This window comes from Schistocerca cancellata, chromosome 6, assembly GCF_023864275.1.
Source record: "Schistocerca cancellata isolate TAMUIC-IGC-003103 chromosome 6, iqSchCanc2.1, whole genome shotgun sequence".
NCBI lineage: Eukaryota > Metazoa > Arthropoda > Insecta > Orthoptera > Acrididae > Schistocerca > Schistocerca cancellata.
In genome coordinates, this window is record NC_064631.1 from 548,100,136 (window position 1) to 548,118,107 (window position 17,972).

Genomic DNA, 17,972 nt, shown 5'->3' on the forward strand with positions numbered 1-17,972 from the left:
CCGGGCATTCAGCGTCGCCAGATAAGAACTTCAAAGGTCGTTAGGGCCCCCCGTTACAAGTGGCTGCCTTAATAATATTAAATGCTGTACACCGTCGCGACGTGATAAGGTTTGCAAGCGGCCCGCCATCTCGCGCTCAGTGGGGCGTTTATTTTCCGTGTTTAGACGTACGCTGCGTCAAGTGTTAAATGCAAGATCCCCGCAGCGAAGCTATTTTCGGTTCCCATTTTCACTGAAAACACATTTCTGGCATCAGTCTCAGTTTACGCCTGCTCTACAAAATTTTTGGAACTGTGAATTACGTAATTTATTTACCAGAGTTAGACGCAACATACTTTGCTTACAAAAAGTATAGTATATATAGAAAGACACATGCAATTTAGAAAAAGTTAATAAGCAACTTAAGCTCCTCCCACATTTTATTACTCCATCAAAACCCTGGAACAACATCCACGCCGCCTCTCTTACCGCTTTCCCGCTCATACCATGCACCAGCTCGTAAGGTTCCCATACCTCCTCCAACACCTAAAACATCTTAGCCTCTTCTACATCCCCTGTAAACTTTAATCCCAAAGCCTTGTAGACTCATTCATCACTACCATGACCTTTTATTTATTTATTTATGCACGGATCATCTCGCAATGCTGTATGATTTGCCATCATAATACACTGAAAATTAGTGGCACACTACCTGTGAAAAAGTGAAGCGCCCAGGAGAAATGGCCGGGTGTCACTGTAACTTCGCACATGTGGACATCGTCAGCGAGTATGTAAATGATTGGAGTGGCAATTCTCTGTGGCAGGTAGAATGGTCACAAGAATGCTTCAGTGGTGTCAGCGTTTAGTGTTTTTAACATGTTTGGTAGGATGTATAAGGGCCGTGGACAGCATCACATGTTGAGTGATAACTGTGGAGCAAAAGAAGAGGCCATGTGCTCGTGACAAAGTTATCGCCCAGAACGTAGAACTACTTAAACCCAACTAACCTAAGGACATCACACACATCCATGCCCGAGGCAGGATTCGAACCTGCGACCGTGGCGGTCGCGCGCTTCCTGACCGTAGCGCCTAGAACCGTCTGACCACCCCGGCCGGCTGCATCCTCATGTGTTACCTCTTCTGTGACAGTACTAAACTGCCATCTTCCAACATGATAATGCTCGTTTATACATGGCACTTCACTATGAATTGTCTGCGTGAAACTGAGGTACTCCTGTGGCCAGCAAACCACCATATCTCTCCCCAATAGAAACTGCATGGGACCAGCTCGGACATCAGCTGTTCTAGTATCCAATGTTCTGCCGTAACGACAAGAGGCGGCACGACAGTCAAGAATGGAAGAGCAGAGAGGGCTGTGAGACGACGTCAGCCAATAGAACGAAAGAGCAGAGAGGGCTGTGAGACGACGTCAGTCAATAGAACGAAAGAGCAGAGAGGGCTGTGAGACGACGTCAGCCAATAGAACGAAAGAGCAGAGAGGGCTGTGAGACGACGTCAGCCAATAGTGCGCTGACAGACCCCTCTCTGTTCTCTGGGACGACACCGAGACATGACTCACGAAGAGTACATAAGTGATGCTCCGCCTGGCCGCGGCCCGAGTTAAAGACGAGCCATTCTAAAAACGTTACAGCAGTGAATTAGGAACCATATTGTTTCGCTTGCATTACGAACTGTATATACTGAAGAGGTTGCTTATGTTTCATGTCGCCCTTTGCTTGCGACATCTCACTGTACATTTCTCAAAGTTAAGTCAATTATCTTAATGTAATGAACTTTATTAATATGATTTGCTGGGTACCCTATATTAGGCGAGTGGACAGAACACAACATCCAAGATACAAAGGACCAATTACAACATTCTGGGGCAGCTTGTCTCAGGAGAAGATGCAACTGAATCAGTGCATGCATCCAGGACAGAGGCGGTGCAACGTCAAATTTACGAGTATATGTGCGCTCATACTGTCAAGCTTTTTTCCAAATTTCACTCGCTTTTGTATCCAGTGCAACATCACATACCCACAACTCTTATAGTTCCAATTCGTTTCCTATTCCCTTTCTGGGTGCTTCCCTTCCTTGTCAGGCAGTGTACACAAGGTGTAAGAGTGTGCAAAAACTTAACAGGGCATAGAGGATGCTGCACTGAACAATTTGAGTTGCGGAACCTAGGTTCGGAGAAGCCAGCTTAAGGAGATAATAGGAATAAAATCACATTACTGTGCACTTTTTTATTTACAGTAGTTAACTGCAAATACCATCAGTGACACAATGAACGTACTATTTGTACTGTATCTTACAAAATGTGGTGGAACTGACGGCCATCAATCTCAACGCAAGCATGACATCGGCGAATAATATTCTGACGCACCCTTACAAATATACCTGGTGTGCAGAATGAGATTTTCACTCTGCAGCGGAGTGTGCGCTGATATGAAACTTCCTGGCAGATTAAAACTGTGTGCCCCACCGAGACTCGAACTCGGGACCTTTGCCTTTCGCGGGCAAGCGCTCTACCATCTGAGCTACCGAAGCACGACTCACGCCCGGTACTCACAGCTTTACTTCTGCCAGTACCTCGTCTCCTACCTTCCAAACTTTACAGAAGCTCTCCTGCGAACCTTGCAGAACTAGCACTCCTGAAAGAAAGGATATTGCGGAGACATGGCTTAGCCACAGCCTGGGGGATGTTTCCAGAATGAGATTTTCACTCTGCAGCGGAGTGCACAGTTTTAATCTGCCAGGAAGTTTCATATCAGCGCACACTCCGCTGCAGAGTGAAAATCTCATTCTGGAAACATCCCCCAAGCTGTGGCTAAGCCATGTCTCCGCAATATCCTTTCTTTCAGGAGTGCTAGTTCTGCAAGTTTCGCAGGAGAGCTTCTGTAAAGTTTGGAAGGTAGGAGACGAGGTACTGGCAGAAGTAAAGCTGTGAGTACCGGCCGTGAGTCGTGCTTCGGTAGCTCAGATGGTAGAGCGCTTGCCCGGAAAGGCAAAGGTCCCGAGTTCAAGTCTCGGTCGGGCACACAGGTTTAATCTGCCAGGAAGTTTCATCCATGGTGTGTTTCGAATCATATCACAGGCAACTGCAATCCTGGTAACTAATTCAATCTCCGTATCCACTGGGGTCTCATACAAAAGTGACTTTAGATATCCCCATAGCAAATAATCAAGGAGATTCAGGTGAGAGGAATAGAACCTCCACTTCCAATCCAGCGACCAGCAAGTAGCGTACCGGTACTGCTCCATCGTATTGTACTGTACGTCTCTGAATAGCAGTGAGTAATGAATGGGTCTATCGTTGATTCGTAGCACATTCTGTCATGGAACAATTCCAATACGATACAGCAAAGTCACCTTATGGACAAGTAAAGTAAACAAACCCTGTGTCATGACTTCCTGGTAATCAGACTCGTCCTTGTTTCCTTGTAGGAAATAAAGAGTATACATGTAAACAAACAGCACATTACGAGTAAACTTGTGCGCAGGTTAATTGTAAATAAGCTGGAAAACTTCAATGCTAGACAAAGCGGTAGACATATCCTTAAGCTGGCTTCTCCGACCCACGTTCCCTAACTCGAAGTATTCAGTGAAGCTTTCTCTATGCCCTGTAACATTTTTGCACGCTTCTACGGCCACACGCTGCATATGTTGCTGAAGAAACAACGACAGCAGTTGCCTGAAGTTCTTATGAAAACCTGGTGAAAATAGATCAGAATGGCTGGACGGAGCAAACTCCAAACTCCTAATGTAAGGTCTGTGTCTTAGAAACTGCGCTGCCTCTTTCGGTTGGCCCGTGTCGTACAATGTTCTTTTGATCATCAGAGTTTTGGGCCACATAATTTACAACATAAAACATAGTTGATCACTGGACACACTATAGGCACATGCTTCGACTCCTGAAACACAAACTTGCTGCTTTGCCCCTACCACTCCATCCAGTCTGTTCGGAAAGCTGACTCCAGGTCCCTCAATATGCAACAATACCGCACGCCACTCTTCTTGTCTTCCCTCCCTCTGGACTGACTGAAATATGAGTCATCCCAATAAAATGAGTGAGATGTTGAGCTCAGATTAGCGACAGGATATTACTAGCACTCTCTGTAGACCTTAGCACATGGTTTTCTTGTAAAAGCATTATATTCTGATCATATAAGTGACAGACCGCTGAAGCTGTCACCTTTAATTCTTAACCAGTGCTCCGAGTTCTCTTAGTAAGCTTTATTTGTGTAGTAAGTATTACTTATTAAGAACGTTTTAGGTGCCTTGTGGCAGTAAATGTTTGGCAAGTGGTTGTCCAAAATGACTTGTGTTCCATGATTATGTGTAGAACTATTAGTGAATTACTTAGTAATGTTTGGTGCAGCAAGAACACCCAGCTTTTTAAACAGTACTTTACCATGAGGTTCAGTTCGATCGCGTCCGCATTGTTACTTTGTGCCAGGAAAGGCTCTCAACAAGGGAAGTGTCCAGGCGTCTCTGAATGAACCAAAGCGACGTTGTACGGACAAGGACGAGATACAGAGAGACAGGAACTGTCGATGACATGCCTCGCTCAGGCCGCCCAAGGGCTACTACTGCATTGGATGACCGCTGCCTATGGATTATGGCTCGGAGGAACACTGATAGCAACGCCACCATGTTGAATAATGCTTTTCGTGAAGCCACACGACGTCGTGTTACGACTCAAACTGTGCGCAATAGGCTGCATGATGCGCAACTTCACTCCCGACGTCCATGGCGAGGTCCATCACGCTCTCTTCACCGATGAGTGTCGCATATGCCTTCAGTCAGACAATCGTCGGAGACGTGTTTGGAGGCAGCGCGGTCAGGTTGAACGCCTTAGCCACATTTTCCAGCGGGTGCAGCTAGGTGGACGTTCGCTGCTGTTTTGCGGTGGCATTATGTGGGGCCGATGTACGTCGCTGGTGGTCATGCAAGGCGCCATAACGGCTGTACGATACGTGAATGCCATCCTCCGACCGATGGTGCAGCCATGTCAGCAGCAAATTGGCGAGGCATTCGTCTTCATGGACGACAATTGGCACCCCCATCGTGAACATCTTGTGAATGACTTCCTTTAGGATAACGACATCGCTCGACAAGAGTGGCCAGCATGTTCTCCAGACATGAACTCTATCGAACATGCCTGGGATGGATTGAAAAGGGCTGTTTATGGACGACGTGACCCACCAATCACTCTGAGAGATCTACGCCGAATCGCCGTTGAGGAATGGGACAATCTGGACCAACAGCTCCTTGATGAACTTGTGTATAGTATGCCACGACGGATAAAGGCATACATCAATGCACGAGGTCGTGCTACTGGGCATTAGAGGTACCGGTGTGTACAGAAATCTGTGCTACCACCTCTGAAGGTCTCGCTGTGTGCTATGTGACCAGAATGAGATTTTCGCTCTACAGCGAGTGTGCGCTTATACGAAACTTCCTGGAAGATCAAAACTGTGTGCTGGACCGAGACTCGAACTCGGGACCTTTGCCTTTCGTGGGCAAGTGCTCTACCAACTGAGCTACCCAAGCACGACTCACGACCCATCCTCACAGCTTCAATTCTGCCAGTGCCTTGTCTCCTGCCAAAGGTGCCGAGTTCGAGTCTCGGCCCGGCACACAGTTTTTGTCTGCCAGGAAGTTTCATATTAGCGCACACTCCGCTGCAGCGATCAAATCTCATTCTGGAAACACCGCCCAGGCTGTGGCTAAGTCATGTCTCCGCAGTATCCTTTCTTCCAGGAGTGCTAGTTCTGCAAGGTTCGCAGAAGAGCTGCTGTGAAGTTTGGAAGGTAGGAGACGAGGTACTGGCAGAACTGAAGCTGTGAGGACGGGTCGTGAGTCGTGCTTCGGTAGCTCAGTCCGTAGAGCACTTGCCCGCGATAGGCAAAGGTCCCGAGTTCGTGTCTCGGTCCGGCACACAGTTTCAATCAGCCAGGAAGTTTCATGCAATGTGTGGTTTTCATGAGCAATAAAAAGGGCGGAAATCTCTAAACCAGTTTTCTGTACAGGTTCCGAAACTCTCGGAACCGAGATCATGCTAAGCTTTTTTTGTTGCGTGTACAATATGCACAAGAGCAAAGAGGGAATAATAAAAGTGGACGACCAAGAACGAAGTGCACGGATTAAAAAAGGCGTGAGACAGGTATGTAGTCTCTCGCCCCTAGTGTTCAATCTGCACATCGAAGAAGCAATGAAGGAAATAAAACAGTAACTTAGGAGTCGAATTAAAATCCTAGGTGAAAGGACATCAATGATACGATTCGCTGATGATATTGCTATTCTGAGCGACAGTGAAGATGAATTACATGATCTGCTGAATGGAATGAGCAGTCTAATTGGTACAGAATATGGATTAAGAGTAAATCTAAGTAAAGACGAAAGTAATGAGAAGTAGCAGAAGTGAGAACAGGGAGAAACTTAACAAGAAAAAGCGGTTCAAATGGCTCTGAGCACTATGGGACTTAACTTCTGAGGTCATCAGTCCCCTAGAAATTGAAACTACTTAAACCTAACTAACCTAAGGACATCACACACATCCATGCCCGAGGCAGGATTCGAACCTGCGACCGTAGCGGTCGCGCAGTTCCAGACTATAGCGCCTAGAACCGCTCAGAAACTTAACAACAGGGTTGACGGTCACGCAGTAGATGAAGTTAAGGAATTCTACGATATAGGCAGCAGCAAAATAGCCAGTGATGGACGGAGCAAGGAGGACATCAAAGCAGACTGGCACTCGCAAAAGGGAATTCTGAGCAAAGAGAGGTCTTCTAGTATCAAACATATGCCTCAATTCGAGGAAGTAATTTCTGAGAATGTTCATTTGGAGCTCACCTTTCTGTGATAGTCTCTGGGAAAACCGGAACAGAAAATGATAGAAGCATTTGAGATGTTATGCTACAGACGAATGTTGAAAATTAGGTGGTCCGATAAGGTAAGGAATGTGGAGGTTCTGCGCATAACTGAAAAGGAATATGTTGAAAACACTGACGAGAGGGCCAGGATATCAGGACATCTGTTAAGGCATCAAGGAATGATTTCCACGGTACTAGAGGAAGCAGTAGAAGGTAAAAGCTGTAGGGGAAGAGAGAGATTGAAATACATCCAGCAAATAAGGACGTTGGTTACAAGTGGTGCTGTGAGATAAAGAGATTGACACAGGAGAGGAATCCTTGTGGGCCGCAAAAAAAAAAAAGCAAATAAACAAAAAAACAAAAAAAACACACTCACAGGACGAGTAATGGACTATGAGCGCTTTGTGAACAGGAACAGGGGTCCTATCGTCCTGCAACACAACATCACCAATGAGGAAAAACGTTGTACCATGGGATGAATCTGATCAACCACGATGGTCACAAAATCCTTGATAGTAACATGACCCTGCGGAGTAACCACTGAGCCCTTGGAGTACCACAGTACGGTTGCCCGAATCATCACCAAACACCCCCCCCCCTCCAACCCAAATAATTGCGACTTTAACTCGGCCAGAAGTTGTTAACAGTGTTCAAAAAGTCTTATCCGATCGAACGACTTTCCTCCATGGCTCCTTGGTCCAGAATGTATGGCTTCGAGGCCCATTTTCTTTCTACTGGCATTTACATGACTGTTGACTGGTTTTAGAATTCCAACTCAGCCTGTAATTCCCCACTTCTGGAGCTCCCTTCGTCATTTTCTGGTACTGACAAGTTTCACGAGTATGACATTCAGTTCCGCAGTCACTTTTTCAGCCGTCGCCCTCTTACTTTTGGGCCGAATCCTCTTCAGTGCCAGTAAGTCACCATCACTAAATGCACACACTTTCATCCGCGTTGGGTTTTAGGGAATGATGTTTTTCCTCTTTCTCTGCACTCCGTACAAATCGTCCGTACAGTGCCTCCTGTTACACCAGACACTTCGCCTACCTTGGTTAAGGAAGCAAGCACCACACGAGCACCAACAGTGTGCTCACGTTCGAATCCACTTAGCTCCGGCATAACGCACTCACAAGTAAACAGAACACTCTTCAGACGCGACAGACTCTTGCAACGTACTGGGGACACTGCACAGACGCAGTTCGTGGTCAGATACAATAGCGAAACCTGCATGCTTGGCTAGCATCCGCATTTATGTTCAAGCATGCATTAACTCGCGGTATTCCCATGTTTTCGTTCAGTCCCTGCCGTACTAAAGGAATTAGATTGGGGAACGAGACACTAAAGGTTGATAGTGAAGATATTGGGGAATCTAGGAGTGGTTCATTCTGTAACGGAAGAAAATGGGGGGTGGAGGCTAAGGCTTGATTGTTGTATGCAGGTACAAATGTATTTGGGTTGAAGCATTTAAGAAGATACTTACACAAGACAGACTTCGGTAAAGAGCTGGTAAAACCAGTCCTTGAACTGAAGGAATATTATTGAACATCTAAGGAAGAAGAGTCTAACAGTTTGATATTGATGTCAAGAGGAGAGTAGTTAGGCAGGTAGAATATGGATGTCATCCATCATTTGGGTAGAGACAGTTGAAGTAGTTAGCGTTGATAGTGCTGGATAATTTCATAGTAATTTCATGTTCTACAAGGGGGCGGCTATTAAAAATACCCAAGGGCAGGTTGAGGAGTGTTTAGAAACGGAGAGAAGGTAGGATGTACCGGAATAAGCGCAGTAGCAGGTGACAGTTGGCAAGACACAAGGATACCGTAGGGATATGTGATGCAAACATTTATGGGGTATAAGGACCAGCGAAGGAGTTTCGGATTTTTTGGAGGCGTGGCAACTTAATTAGCTGACACAACATTCAGGTGAAACAAGATAGTGTCAGCAAGATGGTGTGCACATCATTCAAAGATTTGAAGGGAGTAGGAAATCTTGAAATGAATGGAGCCTCATGTAACGTCTGAGTAGGTGAGCACAGACAAATGAGGGTCTTGAATGTATGGATGATTGTAAAATGTATTCCCTATGGTCAGCAAGTTTCTAGCTTTAGTCCACTGCGGGTTTTCATTTGTATGGTTAATGGGTAAGCTAAGTTTTGATCATCTGTTAATCCAGGTAATATTAATACTATGTGGACTGAATGGTTGTGAATTTTTAGATAAAGCGTCTTATAGATGGGACGTATTGGTCCTGTGACATACGGCTGTTTCCAAGATTTTTACAGGACAGCTGGAAAGGTATCATTGGACATTGTTGGGACGCTGTTGGAGGGTTCGTTGGTATGAACTAAGTTTTGGCTGGACAGCAAGAATGTCGTTGCGGTCAGCACAGGTAGGAACGGAGCCCTTTACAATCGGAATTCAGCATCTGGATATTGTACCGTCAGTGATCATGTATCCCATTTGGGAAATGTAGGGTGGCACTCGATCACAGTCCCATGCCACAGATGGCGTGGAGTATTTGTATAAGTGATTTACCTCAACACTGCAGATGGTAACATCATAAATAAATACTGAGATCACGAGCAATCACATTTATATACTGCTGTTTGTTAAAAGTGAAAAACTCAGAAGCAATAGTCTGCAACACTCCACGATAAGACGATGTGTAGTACAGTGGAACCATAATAATTGATTTAAATGGCAGAGAGATGGCGTCCACGTAGCCCAACAGCGCCTTCTTATTTGTGACCGAATAGGTCAGTGTTACACAAAGCTCAGACGGTGCGGAACCATCATACGAAGTGGAAACTTGTAACCAAATGCCAAAATGGCTCGCCGACATTACAAGGTGGAATGTCGCCTTGTGAGTGCGTTCTAATGGGACAGAATGATTGGTCTCCAGGAGGCGCTTGTGTCATTCACACTGCGGCTCATACAGGGCACATTGCTTCAGCCACTGGAGGAAATAAGGACGTACACGGCGTCGACTCGCTATGGATGACACAAGGTCACCACACCGCGATATGATCGCCATCTTGTCCTCTTGGCCGTAACGGATAGAACAGCTTCGTCCGCAGTGTTGGCGCGACGTTGGAGCAATGCAACGAGAGTGGACACGTCTGCTTCGATGATTCGACACCTGTCTTCTGCAAGCTGGACTGCAGGTACTCATGCCATTACCTCGGCTTTCATTGACCAGAACTCAGCAACACTACGACTGCAATGGGCGCCTGAACGCAAATAATGGCGTTCTGAGTGCCAAAATGTGATGTTTTCAGACGATCCCACTTGAACTTGTCCTATAGCGATGGCCGCATAAGCGTTCGACTTCGGCGTAGTAAACGCAGTCGAACAGACTATATTGTCGAGAGGCATAGTGGACATACGCCAAGTGTAATGGTGGGATGTGCCTTTGCCTATGACACGTGATCTCGCCTCCCACGGCCTGAGAGCAATCTGAACAGTCATCGCTACGTCAGGGAGGCGTTACAGCCCGAGGCACTGCCCCCCCCCCCCCTGCATGCCCTTGCACGTGCCGTATTTCAGCAGAACAACGCCGGGCCGCACGTGGCGAGGAATATGCAAGCCTTCTTCGAAGAACAAAGGGTACCACTGCTTCCCTGGCCTGCCCGCTCGCATGGCGTGTCACCCTTCGAACATATCTGGAATATGGTCGGTCGGCAGCTTGTTCGTTCAGGTCCTCCTGTAGCCACAGTTGACGCTTCGTGGACACGCCTACAAACCTCGTGGCAGAGTATTCCCCAGCAACATATTCAGGCACTCGTTGATTCCATGCCACGACGTTTAGCGGCCCTGATTGCAGCAAATGGTGGCACTACTCCGTACTGAGTCGGCCGCTGTGGTCGAGCTGTTCTAGGAGCTTCAGTCCGGATCTGCGCTGCTGCTACGGTCGCAGATTCGAATCCCGCCTCGGGCATGGAAGTGTGTGATGTCCTTAGGTTAGCTAGGTTTAAGTAGTTCTAAGTCAAGGGGACTGACGACCTCAGATGTTAAGTCCCATAGTGCTTAGAGCCATTTGAACCACTCTGAACTCCGTACTGAATTGCCTGTCACAATGCGTGTACAGGTCTTTAATGCTAATCATTTGTCTAGTCCCTAACAGGCGGAACAAATTTCGTTGTGACCACACCCCTCGGTCTTGGTATTTCACTTTTTCCAAACTGTAGTATAGTCAACACATATGTAAGTTCAGTAAATTCTTTCAACAAAAACCCAAGTTGTGGTAGTATGTGACAGGTCGTTTCTGTAAGACTTTCGACGACCTATATCGACTTCCTTGTACTCTGCTGGGGCACGAACCAACAACGAGTACAAAGGAAAACATTAACTGCCTGGTTGAAAGACATCTATTAGTGATTTCTCTCTAACCTTCGCCTTTAATGGTGACTTGAACACTACTGGGGACACGTTCAATGAGGTGTCTCAGTGTCTGTGGAGGAATGACTACTCTTTTCCCCCTGACAGCCGAAATCAAAGAAAGCAGTGATGTTAGACGCTGGAGTTCTGGAGTAAGGTCGACGTTGTGACATTCCATTCAATTTCAGCAATGCTGGTGTCTACGAACAACTACCTTAGAAGTGCCGCTTTATGACAGAGTGAAATGTAGTGCTGATACAAAAGATAATCTCTCCATACTGTTCCTCTATTTTACGCATTACACAATGCTGCAAACGCGCTCAACTTTTTGTTTATTCCCCATGAGTCCTTGACGGCTTTGATGCGTCCTGCCACGAATTCCCCTCCTGTCCCAACCTTTCTATCGAGAGTACGATTGCTGGCCGCGGTGGCCGAGCGGTTCTAGGGGCTTCAGTCTGGAACCGCGCGACTGCTACGGTCGCAGGTTCGAATCATGCCTCGGACATGGATGTGTATGATGTCCTTAGGTTAGTTAGGTTTAAGTAGTTCTAAGTTCTAGGGGACTGATGACCTCACATGTCAAATCCCATAGTGCTCAGAGCCATTTGAATTAGAGTACGATTTCAATGACGTCGTCAATTATTTGCTGGATGTATTGCAATCTCTGTCTGCCTTTACAGTTTTCACGCTCTGCAGCTCCCTCTAGTATCGTGAAGTTGTTCCCTGAAGTCTTAGCTGATGTCCTATCATCCTGTCCCTCCTCGTTTTAAGTCCCATATATTCCTGTCCTAGGCCGATTCTGAGCTCCTCGTTTATTATCGTATCAGCCCACCTCATTTTCAACATTCTTTTATAGCGCTACTTCTCAAATGCTTCAATTTTCTTCTTTTCCGGCTTTCCCTCAGTCCATGTTTCACTACCACACAAAGCTGTCAGAAACTTCTTCTTCAAATTAATGTCTATGTTTGATACTAGTAGACTTTTTCCAGTGCTAGTCTGCTTTTTATGTCCTCCTTGCTCAGTTTATTTTGCTGCCTAGGTAGCAGAATTCCTTAACTCCATCAATCCTGATATTAAGTTTTTCGCTGTTCTCTTCTCTGCTACTTCTCATTACTTTCGTCTTTCTTCGATTTACGTTCAATCCATATTCTGTACTCATTAGACAGTTCATTCCATTCAGCAGATCATGTAATTCTTTTTTACTTTCACTCAGGATAGCGATGTCACCAGCGAATGGTATCATTGATATACTTTCACCTCGAATTTTAATCTCACTCTTGAACCTTTCTTTTATTTCCGTCATTGCTTCTTCGCTGTATAGACTGAAGAGTAGAGGCGAAAGACTACATCCCTGTCTGTTTTCGTATCCTTACGCATTTATCATTTTCTTAGGCTTTATTAAGGGTGACCACACCCTAACCACAAAAACATCTCCATACCGCAACACCACCTCCTCCTTCACGGTGTTGTTACTACACGTCATGCCCAATGGTGTCACTCCTTATCCCCCTTATTATTACTGACTGCAGAAATGTGTGGCTTATGAGGCGTTCCTCGACCACTGTACTTCACTCTTTCTAACTCCTTATCCACAGTTATTGCACTAGCTGGAAGCACCTTCGAACTCACGAGTGATTCCTAACGTAAATTTCATGCGATTTTTTTACAGCCAACTTTCGGAATACTCGTCGGTACCTATCTGTCAGTATATGCGACCTGCCTTGGTTCAGCAGTCACATTACCAGGAGTCGAGGTTGGGCAGTTTAAGAAGTGCTGAAACGTCCATGTTATTCAGGTGATATGCAATGACTAGTTCATGCTCCAAATGAATAAGTTCTCCTCTCCGACCCATTCTGTTGTTACCGTTCCTCTTCTGGCAACTGCGACGCTACCTACTGAGATATTCAGCTGAGTAGTTGCTTTCTAACCAGCATTCCATAAGAGCAGACCAATTACGACTTCACACGATGTTGCTCGTACCTTAGATAACTGATATATTCACGGCCCCTTTAAAAAGAACGGGCCGCGCGGGATAGCCGCGCGTTCTGAGGCGTCTTGCTACAGTTCACAGTTCGCACCGCTCCTCCCCCCCCCCCCCCCCCCCCCCGGAGATTCGAGTCCTCTCATGGGCATGGTGTGTCTGTTGACCTTAGCGTAAGTTAGTTTAAGTCAGCTTAAGTAGTGTGTAAGCCTAGGGACCGATGGCCTCAGCAGTTTGGTCCCATAGAAGCTTACCACAAATTTCCAAAATTTTTAAAAAGAACAGCTCGATAACGCCTATGGTCGAGCCGCATACGTTTGCTTTCGTGCCCAACAGCTAACTCGCGACAAATAATAACTTGTAGCTGTGATACTGCAGTCAAATAGTCTGTGCATTGGCTAGAATTACGAATTAATAAAATAAATAGACAAGAATAAAGATAAAGGAATAATTGAGACGACAGATATGTAATGAGTAATGTTCTTTCATGAAAGTAAAACTCAAACAAGCGAGAAATGGTCCTGCAATAACTAAATGTAGTAAAGATAGAAATAATTTTATTAAATTCAGTGAAGTTGCTTTGAGTGCGTTATGGGAATGGTAGCAAAATCTCAAGCTAGATAGTCATCAAAGACTTGCGAAAATTATGATCTTTTCTTGGTAATAATGCACAAAATATTAACCAACTCAAACAGTTCAGAGTTCAGCATTACCATTTACAAAACACAAGAAATACATAGAGTAGTAACTAATACTCTGTCTATTCTCAATCACGCAATGCAACCAGAAGTTAGAGCACATTCAGACCTCTTGAAATATAAAGTCCCCTCGAAAGTTAAAGTATGGCAGAGGCAACCGGCCGCTGTGGCCGAGCGGTCCTAAGCGCTTCAGTCCGGAACCGAACTGCTGCTACGGTCGCAGGTTCGAATCCTGCCTCGGGCATGGATGTGTGTGATTTGCTCAGGTTAGATAGGTTTAAGTACGTCTAAGTCTAGGGGACTGATGACCTCATATGTTCTCATAGTGATTAGAGCCATTTGAACCATTTTTATGGCAGTGGCCGTTCACAACCCAGATTCAGTCACCCACGTGACTGAATAACCCACATTACCACAGGCACGTCCGCTCTCTTCAAGTAAAACTACAGGCACGTCTGCCTTCATCAAGGAGAAATATCAAAGCATCTAGAATCATTGTCTTGAGCGCACCACTCAAAAAGTGTCTCCACTTGACTCAAGCAGTGTTCCATCACTGTCTGATTCTCCATAGGCTGAAAGCCTCCCCATCAAAAATACACTGTTCTTACGTTCTACAGACGTGGTTTTAACTCAGCTTTATCACTTTCCACACTTATCTAATATATTACAACAATATTTAAATAAAGAAATGTTATACACATTATATCACATTCAGACTATTCACAATAAATATAAATAAAGTTTGAGTCATTAATAAATAATCCAGCTTTCTTGAGCCAATTCACTCACGTTAAATGACAACAAACTAATGTTAAATACTGATTAAACGATTACTTATATCTCGTTAATAGAAGCGTTTTTTCGTTCTCTTTCCAATGGTGGTATCAGCTAACACATGCGACTGACTACTTTTAAGTTACGGCGGTTTACAATATCAATTCCAATCAACATTTAAAAGACGCAAATTGACAAAATAGTAGAAAAATCCATAAATTATTAGATAAGTATAACAATACATGAGATATTCATGTTGGATTCAGTTGTTATGTTATTGTGGCGAATACGGTGTTCTAGCAGGACATTTGAATAATGAAAAAGACACAGATAAATAATAAATGCATGAATAAATAAGATACAGATGTGTTACTTTCAAGGATGATAGCCATGTTATCATCAGAGATATCGATTGTTGAAATCACATGAAGCATTTGAAAATTGTTATTGATTCACTGGATGCACATCATATATGTAAGATCATCAATTTATTCAGATTTTCTCTATAATCTGATTATGATTTATTACAGATTTTCTAAGAGCTGTAAGTAGGCACAGTTCAGACTGTCTGACACTCCGCCATTTCTAGTGCATAACGTGTCCTGCTAAGCGAGTAACCGTTATCTAAACTTCCCCACTGCGTAATTCACCCATTCCCGTTCATGTGCTTCTCGTCCCTACACCTGAGCTTGCCTGGAGCAGCTGCACGACATCTTCGTCCGACTGACTCGCACTCAACCAAGCAAGCAAATTCACCTCTCCTCAGTACCAACCCTATTCGGCCGAATAGGGCACCTACATACTGTAATGTTACACAATGCTATCTTCCCCGCCTGCTTTTACAGACGCACGTCCGCCTCTTCTGACATCTAGTGGTCAATTCTGCATAATGTAGCTGTGTCCCGATAGATTTATTTAGATAATGTGATGTAATCATGGATCCCTTGATGAATTTTTCTTGTCGGAAGTGTCAGTAGGCAGACATTTAGGACTACCAACATGTCAGGAAGAAATTGTAGCACTGCACACAGACGAAAATGGGATTGCACATATGAATCATTGATTACTACGTCATCCACTGATTATGATATCATTTGAAACCTTCGATCACTCATCGGAATTTCTTAGGCATTAGATGCACTTTGTGTAGACCAAGTCCAAATAGACGAGCAGAGTGATTTCGCACCAGATAATGCTTCGAAAAAGATCAAATCCAACTGGCTATGCAAATTAGTGGGGAAGTGAACCGAAGTTAGGCGTCCAGTATAGGCCAGCAGATATCGACAGTATTGAAGAAGTGCTAGTAGATCTTGAGGTGTGCATTTCCGAGCCCTTGTTTACTGGATTTTTTGGTTTCTAGTGATTATTCGCATCACATAGCCTGGGACATCCTGTATAAGGGTGGTGAACAGTGCCAGATGTTAAACGATCACTGTGAAAAGCAACGAGATTCTATGTACTCTTGTGAGGCAGCGTTATCAGCACTTTAGAGAGTTTGAAAGTGACGTCATTGTGGGTCTACATTTGGCCGGGTAGTCAGAATCGTGCAATAGCAACATTTTTGGGATATTCGGATGTGACTGTGGCCTGGTGTTGGATTGCATGCAACTTGAAGGCAGGCATACTCGTTGTCAAGATTCCACTCGACCAAGTCTGACCACCACAAGGGAGTATCGCTGTAACGTGCACAACGTAAGCCCTTGTCACCTGTATATGCTATCCGACAACTAGGAATGAACTCGCTACAACATTTTGGCCGACCGTTGTGGCCGAGCAGTTCTAGGCGCTTCAGTCTGGAACCGCGCTGCTGCTACGGTCGCAGGTTCGAATCCTGCCACGGGGATGGATGTGTGTGATGTCCTTAGGTTTACGTAGTTCTAAATCTAGGGGACTGATGACCTCAAATGTTAAGTCCTATAGTGCCTAGAGCCATTTGAACCATTTTTTGCAACATTTTGAGTTACCCCGAGCTGTTAGTCGGAGGCTAGCAGCAGTCGGACTACAGAATTCACATTCCCATCCTTAGGCTGCCGTTAACACCATAACAAAAATATTAGCTTATGGAGTGGTGCCATGAGCGGGAAGCATGGACAGCTGATAAATCGCATCGCTTCGTATTCAACAATGACGCGCGGTTGTGCATTGCCCCGGATGACTGTCGTCGGTGAGTATGGTAGGGACCTTGGTGAAGATCTCATTCTTCCGATATTTTGGAGAGGTCCAATGGTGTTTAGGCACAGCAGTGTTACTCCTGGCGTTGTGGTCTTGGAAGCCATTGGGCATGACTTCAGGTCCAGACAGGTAGTGTTTAAGGGAAATCTGATGGGCGGCATGTCACCGACATCCTCAATCCTCAAGTGTTACTTTATATGCGTCTGTATAGTGGCACCAGTTTCCAACATAACAATGGAGGTGTCGCTGTGAACTGTCTTCACGATGTTGAGGTATTAGAGTATTCAGGAATACTCCCACATATATCCTCCAAAGCACATATGTAGGACAAGCTCGGATGTCAAAACCCTCCCAGTGCCAGTATTCAGGTAACGAAGAACCAGTTACAACAGTTGTGAACTAGCTTGCCTCAGCCGTGGATTCAACGGCTTTGCGACACCTTTCCCAAACAATCAGTGCATGTATCCGGGCTATAAACTGTGCAACGTCATATTCATCTATTAAGTACTGCCAATTTCTTTGCAAATTTGACTCCGTGTAGTGTAATCACTACAACAACATCACATGCACTCTCAACTCGTAAACTTTCATTTTGTTTCCTCCTCTACTTCTGGGTGCTTCATTTCCTTTGTAAAAAGTTTTAATCGGATCTGAAAATGGTCATTATGAACCAAAATGGATAGTCTCAAGAAAATTTGTTTGCGAGCGTTGATTGGAACCAAAGGAAGAATTTTCTTGTTAATGCGTTCGTTGCACATGAAGACCTGGATAATTGCCACCTGTATCACAAGTAGAAAGGGGGAGGAAAATCTGCCTTGATTATAAAGAGTGCGTGGCAAATGAGAGAAGAGCAAATACCTTCATGTCAGCTTGCGGAGGAGTATTAATTTTTCAGTTGGAAATTTAGGAACGCTTCGGAACATAAAAAAATTATTGTTCTTGGAGTAGGAGATTTCCCAAGCTCGGTTTACTATACGAGGAGCCACACAGTGAAAAAAGTAAATCACTAAAGGAACCGACGTCTCGAGCTCTATGATCAGTTCACAGTATCAGCAACCCTAAGACATTTAATTCTTAGATGAAAGATACGGGTGGAGAATTGGAAAGACGCCGT